Source organism: Lolium rigidum, chromosome 2, assembly GCF_022539505.1.
Source record: "Lolium rigidum isolate FL_2022 chromosome 2, APGP_CSIRO_Lrig_0.1, whole genome shotgun sequence".
NCBI classification, from domain to species: domain Eukaryota; kingdom Viridiplantae; phylum Streptophyta; class Magnoliopsida; order Poales; family Poaceae; genus Lolium; species Lolium rigidum.
In genome coordinates this window covers 219,218,040-219,230,439 of record NC_061509.1, presented here as the reverse complement: position 1 = coordinate 219,230,439, position 12,400 = coordinate 219,218,040, and the positions used below count along the sequence as shown (strand labels likewise).

At 42.7% G+C, this 12,400-nt stretch overlaps 1 long non-coding RNA gene across 10 annotated transcripts; it reads right to left on the bottom strand.

Moving 5' to 3' along the window:
* Positions 1 to 2,589: 2,589 nt before the first annotated feature.
* On the bottom strand, positions 2,590 to 7,374 carry LOC124692979. 10 transcript variants are annotated; one of them, XR_006999817.1, is made up of 5 exons: positions 6,380 to 7,374; positions 4,007 to 5,486; positions 3,373 to 3,867; positions 3,064 to 3,218; positions 2,590 to 2,977 (listed from the first exon to the last, which is right to left on the bottom strand). It is a non-coding gene; the product is annotated as an uncharacterized LOC124692979 (long non-coding RNA). The 10 variants fall into 10 exon arrangements; XR_006999813.1 differs by having other exon boundaries at positions 3,752 to 3,867; XR_006999818.1 differs by having other exon boundaries at positions 3,064 to 3,867; positions 4,007 to 4,105; positions 5,154 to 5,486.
* Between the last annotated feature and the right edge of the window lie 5,026 nt (positions 7,375 to 12,400).

Sequence of the window (12,400 nt, the reverse complement as noted above, 5' to 3'; positions counted from 1 at the left end):
GTAGTAGCGTCGCTTCGGGTGTGTGGATGACGAGGTGTTGGTTGGTATGCATCTGTGGATGCCGTTTGCTCGTAGGAGTTGGGCACCAAAATGGTGGCGCTTCGACGTTGGATGAGAATGCCACGGTAGAGACGACCACTGTATGATCTCGATCAATCATGGAAACCATCGACGAGGTTGGATCCGATGCCTATTTGGCATCGGCCCAAATCCGGCAAGGCTTGAATGTATTCAAAATTTTGGGGTGCATTTGGATTTCAGATCCACTTGGAGGTAACATGAGCCTGGATGTATTCAAAATTCAGCTTGTAAGCTAGCACAGAAGTTGGGTCCCCAAATGTAGGACCATATGCCATGCTCATCCCTATTTGTGTGATGATCTTGATTGATTGACGAAAGGATTTAATTCATGAAACTCATCAAAAACTTGGGCCGACAACGGGATATGAGAAGCATCAATTAGGTTCGACAAATCCAATATGCCCTTCACCAAGGCTAACTTGTTAATGGCAACAGAGTGGAATTGTGGCTTTTTCTCCATAGAAGATCTCGAGACCAATTGTCACTCCAAAAGAGGGTCGTCTTGCTGCTAGAGACCAAACAAGAGATGTTCCTCTTAAATTTAGAACAAAGCTTAGCAATGTCTTTCCACTAGAAGGCTAGAGATATTAGAGTCTTGAGGTGATGAATCTTTATAGGACCTCCAAATGAGTTGCACCCAGAGAGAGATGTTGTCTTTGTTAAACAACTTACACAAAAATTGAGGGGAAGAGCTTCATTTGGGGTCAAAAGGTTGACTATGCCCAATCCTCCCTTTGATTTTGGCCTACATACAAGGTCCCAAGCCGCCACCGATTGGGTTTTGTTAGTTGCTAGATTTTCACCATAAGCAGGTTCTTCTCGATTTATCGACAACTTCGATGATTGCATTTACAAGTTTAAGGGTGTAGAGGTAGAAAGTGGGGAGGGCCCTAAGAATGTCCTTGGTCACCGCCGTTGTGCCATTTCGGGGGAGGAAATAGGCAGTGGATGTAATTCTATTACTGATGTGGACGTAAGGGGGGCCAAAATCTCAGATGCGAGGTCTAGAGAGGCCAAGTGTGAGACCAAGATAAGTCAATAGGGAAATACTCAAGTTTACTCCCTCTGTTTCATAAATATAAGATGTTTTAAACATTTTAAAGGAAGCTAGATACACTTCATAATGAGTAAATCTATCAACATATTAAAAATAGACTAGATATATACCAAAATAGATGGATTCACTCAAAGCTAAAACATCTTATATTATTTATTCGTGAAGAGAGGGAGTACATCTGAAGAGGCTGACAAGAATAACACTTTTTTTTACACTGACAAGAATAACACTTTGTCATTCACAAGGTCGATAGAGAGCATGCATCATTTGGAAAAATTTCACTCGGAGCCCCTGGATTGAGGAAAAGTTTCAAAAATGCCCGTAAGGACAAGCAATTTGGTGGTAGAACTGTTAGGGCATCTCCCCAACGGGGTGACGCATTTTTGTTGAGCACCCGCCCTTGAATTGGTGGTTATGTGTCGTTTAGCCTCCAGTCTGTGGTCATGTGACACCGCTGCCCCAATTGTCGTGGTTTTTTGTCATTTCATCATATTATTAGATAGACTAGCAATGAACGGCGCGGCGGCACGCCGCGCTATATCGTAGCTGTTTGATGGTAATTTTACCGTGGTAAATATTTTTTGGGTCGAGTTGATTAGTTTGTCCTTTTAGAATTGATGTGTTCTGATTTTTCTAAGACTCAGTTGTTGTCTCGTTTTATTTTTATATGGCAGCTGCATTTTGATTTCTACTTGGATGTGGATGGTGGTGGAGTGTCTTAGTAACCGGTGGATCACAGAATAATAAAATTATTAATGAACCATCGAAAGAACACACTGCGTAAACCAATCAACTGCAAAATGATGCGTGCAAAATTCAGAGTTCTAGACTGTGAGTGCATTCCGAGTGTTGTAGTCTTATTTTTCTTTTTTTCTTTCTTCCATAGGTTGGGTTCAACCTTGTTTTCCTCATATTATCCTTGTGTTATTTCCCCCAATTGTGATTAGAGGACAGTGCTTAATTAGTTAATTTGTTGATTTGTAGGTCTAAGTATAACATGTGACTTGCATAGCCAATACGAATTTCTTGCTCGACCACTGCGTCGGCAGCAACAAGTGAGGAAGACACGTCAATAGCCCAGCGACGGCTATGGAGAAGCCCAACAACGGTGGTAGATGACAACCTAACAACAATGGTTGCGATGTGCTTAGCAGGATTTTTTTTTCCAACTTGTGCTTCCAGCAGGATCTTTTAGAGTGTTCCCAGTTTGTAGCATTGAGAAAATTCAATATGTATTGAACAAATTTCAACGCAACAGAATTGCAATGCACTCTCGGCGATGATATTTCTATTTTTTAAAAAAGGTGTTTTATTACTCAAAAGGTGCGATGATATTCCCATGGGCATACATATAATACGATTTGCAATAGGGGCCGCATTATGCGATCAAATGGTAGATTAGCAGAACGGTACAGTCTTGCAGCTACTCAGAGGTCTATTACATACGATAGTGCGGCAGTATTTGTAGCATGCAATTTGAATTTATTACTAATATCATTCAAACAAAATATCAAGGAAAAATAAGAATGGACATATGGACTTTAACTGACGATGTGATGTCACATAAGAGTAAGCTCACTACATATTTGAGCAAACAACTACAGAACTTCTTATTCAAAAAAAAACATGGACCGACAATCTTTTAGAAGTGATAGGAAGAAAAAAAACTTCTCTTACATGAAGTTACATCATCTTGATCCAGTAAACCTAATATTCATTTGCATAATAGATGTTCCCTTGGCTGAGAAAGTACTCAGTCGTTAGCCATTTAAACAATGATGGTGACAAAGCCTTTTGATCAGGGTGTCCTGAAATTGTTTCACCGTATGTTGGAGTCAGCTGCAAGATATCATTGTGTGTAACTACTTTAGTTAGAAAAATGAACCATACAGTATAGAAGTAATAGTTCTTGATTAGTACATTACATTTCAGCCTTGAATGATACGAGTTGGACATGCAACACGAATCTCAAACACCAGGAAAAAATGATGTTGCATCATTATCTCTATGTATTTGTATGGAAGCACATTAGAGTCTTTGTGAACGGCAAAAGCTCAGTTCAATCTCACACTTGTACCATCTGAAAAGCAACATAGTAGGCATGCAAGTAAGAGATGTGTCAATAAAAACCCCTTGAATCTTAAGCAAGCATAGCTAAAAATGTGTATACACAAAAATGTATGCACCGCAGCTCAGATAAACTGATCATGATCCGACAGAAGTATTGAACCTACCGTAGCTATAGAAGAACAATATTTATGCAGCTCGACATATTTGAGTTTTTGTTTCCAATCACCAAGTGACGGTTTAAAGAGGAAGATGTTTTTACAGAGAGACATCCACATCTCCACTCACCGATAAAGCTTTAAATTTTCTTAGCCAATACCCGCAAACTTTTCTGATTAGCCAATACATTTGATGTAGCTAGCAATTGACATCCATAGAAGCAACGTGCAATAAACAAAAAAAAAATTGTGTATCTGTAACGAAATTGAAAAAAAAATGTAGTTCTTAATTTAATAGTACGGAAATCTATTCACTATCTCGAATTCCCTAAGTTGATTATCTAAGACAAAAAAGAAAGGAGCAAACCATGATACATAAATGGGTTACCTTAATTCCTCAAGCAATCAAATAAATTAGACTCTGCATACTTGGCTGAATTGTTGCAGTATCTACATTTAACATGAAGTTGTGTGCATTTCGATGTTCGCCATTTTGAAAAATACCTGTTGTGTCATACCAGTTAGAATTCAGATTTGTAAATGCGCGTGTTATCTCAGTTGAGCAAGTATTCAGTTTAGGATGCATATATTCACTGGAGCCAATAGGAACTCCAAAGTTTTTGATAGATGCAAAGAGATGTACCTGATTTAGCTACATGGTTTCATAGTAGTGAACACATTCAATAATGTGTACACATACTCCTGACTCCTGAGAGATTTAGCAGAATAATCAAGAGATCACCTGCAGGACATTGTAGTGGTAAAGCAATCGTAGTATATTTATTTATAAATAATACTCTAAATCATGAAAAAGTTAGTTCATATTTGCAGTACTACATCCCAGTTAAGTTCCAGTGAGGGCATGTACTCAGGTTATTTAATATGAAAATATTTTTATAATGTATAATAGATTGATAGGGAGCAATAAATACCCATAGCTTTCTCACATAGCTATTTCTGTAGCTCTTCCTAGGAATTATTTATGAGCAGATATTTCTGCATTACTGGTATGAAGAATTAGTTCCAGAACTTGTGCCTTTATATTCTACTGATCAATCCGTTTGAGGAGATCCCAGGCTGTGTTTAGTAAGAAGAAAAAATTAATAACAATGCTTTTGTTCATGCGACTAAGGCCGAGCTGAGATGTAGATGAAAAAATCTACAACTGAAAATCACCAATGAATGGTGAACGCCTTTTCATATCGATAAGAATGAATTATTAATTTAATGAATCGTCTGATTTTTAGAAATCATTCATGGCTAGAAATATTTAGGGTAAAAGAAATGGAGCAAGAAAATTACGTTCAGTTCATCTAGCAAGGACAACATAAATATTTATCTATTCGAGCTTTGCATACACATGTTGTCTACAGCATTAAACATGCACTGGTACAACTACATAATATAATAAAACACACAGATAGTCTAATCTTGATGAATTAATTATGCCTAACAATAGGCGTGTTTCTCTGAAATAAGATTTGTTCTTAAATAATTAATATGTTCATATAACTTGCCCACGACCAGTTGCAGTTGTATAGTAGGGTAGGTCACTTCCGCAGAAATTTTCAAAATGATTTTTATTTATCTTCATAAGTTAATAATTTTGGCTCCACATTCATAGCTCATGTAGTTGTGATTCAGATGTATGATCAAATCGTGGGTTATCTTTGTTACATGAACTATCGGAACGTACCTAAAAGATAGTCTGGAATTTAAGGCGACAGCTTTACAGTTTCCTATAACTATCAAGGGTCATAGAAGCACACTATCATGGTAAGCATACTTACAATCTATGTCCAGTACGTATCAGAGACCTTACTCATCTTACTTGTCTGCAGCAACTCTGGAAGCCAGCCTCGCCAGCGTCGGTGCAGTGGCTACAAATTCAGATTGCGGCGTTATCTTATTGGTTGCCCGCACCTTTGCCAATTGCATGGACGCTAATAAAGCTGAACTTCGTGCTCCGAAAGAAGGCATCCACTTTGCTGCTCCTGGTGTCACAGACCAATTAGTTTTGAGAATGATTGTGCAGCTGTTGTACATCCTGTTAATTTTGAGAATGATTGTGCCTGATCACTTGGTTGGCAAGTGGTCTCAACCACGGTTCTGCATTCAAGTATCTGCATGTAAAGCATCTGTCAGCCATGCTCTTTCAAAAAATAATATAGAACATGATAAGTAAGCACAATGTACATAAGGGTGTAGTCAAAGGGTGAAAGATAATTAGTATCCATTCTACATTTCTTGTCACCACAGATTTGATGCATATGATGCTCGACCTTTCTACTGTCTCAATAAGATTTTGAAAGAATGTTTTCAGTTAAGAAGAAAAGATGAAGATTAAATTAGCAAACAATGGAGAAAACGACAATTGTGGTAGAACCTGCTTTTCCCCGCGACTCATACATGAATACAAATTAGTACAAATTATCAGTTAAGAAGAGAAGATGAAGATTGAATTAGCAAACAATGGAGAAAACAACAATTGTGGTAGAACCTGCTTTTCCCCGCGACTCATACATGAATACAAATTAGTACAAATTATCGAACTAAAGAACACAAATTATCTGTTGCACACTTAAAATACATGTGTGTACAAAATTATCAGCTGCACACTTGAAATACATATATATTTTCGATAAAGGGAATATATTAATATCAAAACGATACCAATTACACCAAGCCTCTGCAACAACGTAACACCCTAATGGCACTACGGATGCACACAGCCAAAAAAAAGAAAAGAAAACTAAGAAACAAAAGTCCCGCTACAGTATCTCGGGCCTAACAACAACAATACATCCACCGCCAAGACAACACCTAAAATACAGAATCTCCAAAAACGACAATAACTTGAAATACATATATATACATTAATTGGTATGTTGAAAAGGAAAGTGATGTACAGAATAACTTAGAAAGGGAATTGATTCATCTTGGTTTAATCAATCAGTGCAAACATTATTAGAAAGATTTAGAGGTCACACGCTCTGATGTTACATCCAGAAAAGACCTTGTAGCTCGTCGGCGGCACTTCAGACTTCAGCGTGCGGAAGCGGAGGACTGGAAATAGAGTCACCGACGTACGTTGTATCGGATGGTAATGCAGAAAAAATGATCCGAAGTCAGAATCCAACAGATCATGCTATGCAACGCTGATCAAAGAAGTGAAAGCGTTACTTCAGGAAGGGGAGAATTTGTTATCAATCACATTAGAAAGAAATCAAAATACTATATTATTAGCTAACTGATGTTAACCATGGCGAACCTTGCACATCTCACCTGTCTGGCTATGTTCAGGGAGACGGTAGTAGGCTAGTAGCTGCTCTGTGCGAGAATGGTTCTTTTCACGGGGAAGAAGTGAGAATAACCGAGAAAAAACTGAGGAGGGAAGGGGATGAGATGAGTAGCGGGGAAAGAGGAGCATACACCCAACCACGGCTACTGGTGGATGTGAAGGCGGCACCGTCAGCTCTCTCTCGAGATCCGGTGGTCGTCGTGCCGCCGCTTGCCGTCAGACCCCGGCTGAACGACGAACGCCAGGCCCGTCTCCGTCATGGTCCGCCTCCGTCATCGCTCTCGGGTTCCCTCGTCCGCCTGCGCAAGCTGCTCCCATCGGTTTTGTTCGGTGTCCTGTACCGTCGTGCCGCCGTGCCCGAGATGGAAGAGGAGGATGGCGATGTCGCTTGTGTGGGTGCTATTGAGAAAGGGGGTAAGGATGAGGAGGATTGGGCCTCACCGGCTACTGCTGTTTGGCGTCAAAGCCATCAATCCCCATCATCATCGAGTCCGGCTCTTGCATCTCCTCCCGCCACCGGCCGCCGGTCACCTACGACCTCCTCTCTTTCCACCGGCAACCGCTCACCGTGGTCACCACCTGCTTTCTCGCTTCCTACCACCACAAATCTCCGGCCCGTGGTGTGGCTACATTGTTGTTTCTGATGGGAGAGACAATTGTACGTGGGGAGGGATCCGGAGAGAGAAAGGGGAACGAAATTTCTAGATAGGTCCTGGCGAGGAGAGGAAATAGTCAAAGCGGTGAGGCCAGTCAGATCACTGCTACGGTTCAGAGAAATATCAAAACGCTAAAGAGCCCCCAAAACTACACACAAGAGAATCGCATGTTAATTCCGAGCAGGCCCCAAAATTATGAGAAAAATCGAGTCAGTTACCCTTTAATATAGTAGTTATAATGAAATATATTTTTATATGGTATCTACAAAATATCATATTTGTTCATACATTCTTCTAAAAGTTTGGTCAAACTCTACATCGCTTGACTTTTCAAAAAAAATATAAGCATTAAACCTTGAGATGAAGGTAGTATTTTGATTGGATGATTGGCCGCGCGGATGAGCGGAGAGCGGATCCGGCAGGCCATTTGAGTTGCAGCGATGTAGCCATGCATCGCAAACAGCAAAAGAAAAAGGGAACAAAAATGTAGAAAACACAATTAAGAGTACTTAATTAAACATATGCCCTATTATGGATGGCAGATTAAGAAAAGAAAGCCCTATTGTGGGCTTTAATTACTAAAAAAATTGAACCTAGGGTTTGGGGTCATGGAGGTGGCCACAGGTGCGTCATCTACTGGAAGTAGTCGTCGTCGTCATCGCTCTCGATGATGATGGCACCGTCAACCGGTGCGACGCTCTGGTGGCTTGAGACAGCGGGGTGCACCTCAGATTCCGACCACGGTGACCAAATGGCCTCCTCCCAGCCCGAGTGCGGATGCGGAGGGGTGTCGGCCTTTGCAAATGCGCCAGCCTCGCCGCTTCCTTCTGTCGATGGGCCGCGGCGTCCTCTACTACTTCGCCTCGCAGAGGAACCAGGCATGGCACTCCTCCTCCTCCCACGGGTGGCCTCCTCCTGCTCGCGCGCCATCTCGAGGAACGCTCCCGGCCGATGATGGTGGATCGAGCGGTGGGGCGCGCGAGGCGAAGTAGGTGTGGCGTCGCGCGTCATGCTACGTCGTGAACCAGAGGTCCCAGTGCGAGGAGCACTCCGCCTACACCGGATCCTCGAGGAGGTCCAACGAAAGGTGGGTGTGGCGGCACTGGATCTCGGCGCGGCAGGCACGGCTAGAGGCGGGGACGGGAGGCACCGGCACAAGATCGGGGCTCAGGTGCTAGCCGTGGGGGAGGTGGACGTCGCCCCACGACATGGGAGCACCGCCCCTCCCAGACCCGCACGGTGACGTAGATGCGGTCACGCGGTTCAGGCTCCGCTGGCGATGGTGACATGTTGAATGCCGCAGGTGTCGCCACCGCCAGCGCGACCTGGTGGCTTGACCCCGCCTCGTGGTAGTTGCGGCCACGCTACACCTTCTTGGGGGGCCATGGCGGCGGAGTGCCCGTGGGAGTGGAGTGTGGATAGTGACAGCGTGGGGACGAGAAGTCTCCTCGATCCCATTTAATAGGACCCGCAAGGGTCGGTCGGACACCGACAGGTGGCCGCTCGAAGACCAACGGACGGACGCGGGAGGACAGGCCGCGCGTCCTTACTCCGTCTGCGGCCACGCAAAACAGGTCCAGATTTGGACCGGTTTTGGGTCGTGTAGGACGCCGCGGCGGTCCGTTTCGCCGTGTTGGGCGACACTTTTGTCCAAATCGACCCATCTGGATGCGCGAGGCCGGGATGGGTGACCGGCGTTGGAGATAGGGTAACTTTTTTTTTGAATACCTAGGAATCTACTCTATATAACTGAAAGTGGGGAATAAACACTCAATAACAAACAGGATTCAGACATTTGGCTACTTCCACAGGAATGATTCTGTATGCGAGAGAAGATACGCGAAAGAGGGGCGCGAATCCCCGCCGCCAGAGCCCAGAGAAGGAAACCCTGTCCTAGTCGGATCTGGGGCGGGACTCCTGTCCTATAAATTACTAGTTGAATGCCCGTGCGTTGCCACGGCTCCTTGCAATTTATTTTTGTTACACATGTAAAAATGATGCAGGTGAAACTCTCAATGCCGTTGAGAAGGAGTATAGTGTTTTGGTTACTCAAGAGCGTGACATGATGTTTGACTAACTATTTCACATAACTTGGTTGTTTAGTTGATGCTTGTTCCCACGTGAAGTAGCAATTTGTACGAGTAACTATATGCAAAATGTTTTAATTGTCCCTCTACTGTATAAACCTACAAATTTCAAAAATTGAGGAAAATTGAAAACAACAAATTTGATTTAGGTAAATCCCAATTATGGTTTCCCCGAATTTCTATAATTTATTTTGTTTTGATTTTGAATATTTCGTAGGAAATGAGACAACTTAATTTTGGGAACTTTAATATCTAATTTTTGGTTGTTCTTTTCATGATTATTTTCTCTTATTCTTGTATCCAGCTTATTTCTACATAAATAGTCGAAGGCCCAATAAATTTATACCTACATATATTGATCAAGACATTCATAATCTACGATACATGAATTTCGTAGCCCTCTCGGGACAATTTTATCCTTATGTTTACTTCCTCTAAGTGACTATACTTGTATAACTTGTAATTATATTTCTTAGTAAAACATACTCGTTGGCCTTTTACTTCCAAGATAAAACCTGTAACCACTCCACCAAGAATCTCGAGCTTGGTGTTGAGGTACTGATCGACCGCCAGCTTTCAGTTTCTCCCACATACCATATGTTGTATAAATTAGAGTTTCAACCAAACCAGGCACCTCTTGTGCTCCATCCTCACTTTGCCTTATGTCCAATCTTCAGATGCGACAAGGTATTATGTCACATGATCTATACCCAGTCAAGAAGTCTGGGCACTGATAAAATTGTTAAAATCTAACTATACAGTTGTAAATATTTCTCGATGACACCAAGCCGTTAAACCCCTAGCTTCTAGTTCACATAAATCCAGCCTGAACTTTACGGGTAAAGGAGAGGAAACAAGTTTCTCTTCCATATTGCACAATGCATGCAAATACATAGGTGTCAGTAAAATCATTTCACTATATTCTGTGGAGAAGCACAACATATCATTATAAAGAAAAAATTAATGAAAAAGTTAACACATATCATACATGTATGGTTTCCAAGACGAAATTACAAAAATTACTATTACGAACTCTTCCTATATCTTTTGGTGCACATACGTCTGTATATGTGAGAACTGAATAGGGTGAATTCATGTAGTAAAACATTACATATGTTGTGGACTATTTACTGCATAAAACCTTCATTCAAAGTAAATATGGCTAAATTACCAGATTTTGAAAAAGGCTACGTATGACTGGTTCTAATCTACTTCTTCCAGTGTCATTCATCCAGTCAAAATAAGACTGAACTGGTCTAGCTAAGTATATCACAGAACCAAGATGTATTTTTTTTAATAATAAATCAAAGCAGCACATATGGTATATATACCCTGTTGTGCCTGTCGTTCTTCTTGAGGCAAGTGAATCCAACCATCCATTGATGGACAGCTTCATGTTCCTAAATGGAGTATACATATCGATCTTGCTAATGGTGATATACCTGATGCTTTGCCCTTTTAACAAACTTAACAAAGAGAAGTCTTTGTGTTCAACTGACATGGAAGAACTGCTGCACCTGTAGCGACACCAAGATCGTTAGGTCTGGCGCCGCGCACCCCTGCCCTGCATCCTCCCCGCAGATCACCACCACCTAGAGCCGGTCCACTTCTGCCTGTGCCAATACCATAAAATGGACCCGTGTGATGCCATAGAGGAAAACCTGCAATATTACAATAACTCAACATCTGAAAACACGGTGTGATACAATAGTCAGCAAGTAAATAACAGAGAAGATTTAGGAAATGGCTGTTACATGAGTGCGTCCTCCTAACCGCCCGACTATAAGTAGCATCTCCCCACCAGCGATTGGAGGAAGAATTGGAATATAGTGAAATAAATGTAGAAAGGCATGTAACAGCCATTTCCTAAATCTTCTCTGTTAGTACAGCCTTTAATTTTAGCCATGTAAGTCTCCAGGAGTACTTATATTTTACACAATATGTGAACATGCTCATTACCTCAATTTGCCTTACAGACCAAACTAAGAAAGGCACACCAGTGGTCCAGTTGCAAGATAGGAACGATTATGTAGTATGTATATCTTAGCTAATAAGCGCAGTATCCTCTTTCCAGGACTACTCTCTACTACATGGTCAAACAATTTACAAGCAACACAATTAGTAGAAAAAGACATGAGAGAGGTAGATGAGGCGATGCAAGACAAAATTACCTTAGATGTGCTCGGGGTGACGAGGAGAAAGTAATTCAGGGGCTCTTTGGGGCAGCATCGGCGGTGCTGGAGGTCCAATATGAAGCTCAGGCTGAGTAAAAAAATTGTGGAGGTCAAATCACAGTCATTTACACACGTACGACAACTTTGTTGGAGATGAGACGACAGGAACGGATCTAACAAACAAAAGACAGATGGTGTGAGATACAACAGGACGCAGGAGAGAGGGCGCATGATGAAATGAGGAACCGCACTTCGATCTCCCGCATCGTACCATGAGATGAAAGAGATGGTGATGGCGAGCCTGCAGGAAGATCTTGGTAGCGGGGTGTTCTAGGTCGTCCGGCCGAGAGGAGGTGCTACGGTCGGTGGCCGCCAGTCCGCGCGGATCTCCATGAGACTGTTGAGGGAGTCGCCACGGTTGAGGGAGGCTCCTGCCGAGGGTCGAGCATAGGGGAGCGCAGGCACATCTCCAGGGCTCTGTAGGTCTTGAGGAGCCCAGTGTAGCGGTGGTGACGGAGGGAGGCTCAGACCGAGTTCAGCAGGGTGGCGCTAGGAATGAGATGAGGAGGACGGCTAAGGGCCATGAAGATGGAGACCAGGGACATGACCGCAAGAAAGTCCCAGCGGTGGAAGTGGTCTATAGCGCCGGCGAGTGGGTGACGGGATCAATTTCGGCGGACATGAATGGGGAATGGAAAAACTCCCAATCTCGATCCGGCGAGTTGCCGATCCATGTGGACAATAGGAAATAGAGGTGAGGACCGCAGCGAATATCTCGGGAGAGAATACGAGAAATCTGAAAAGGCAGGCGGCGCTGCA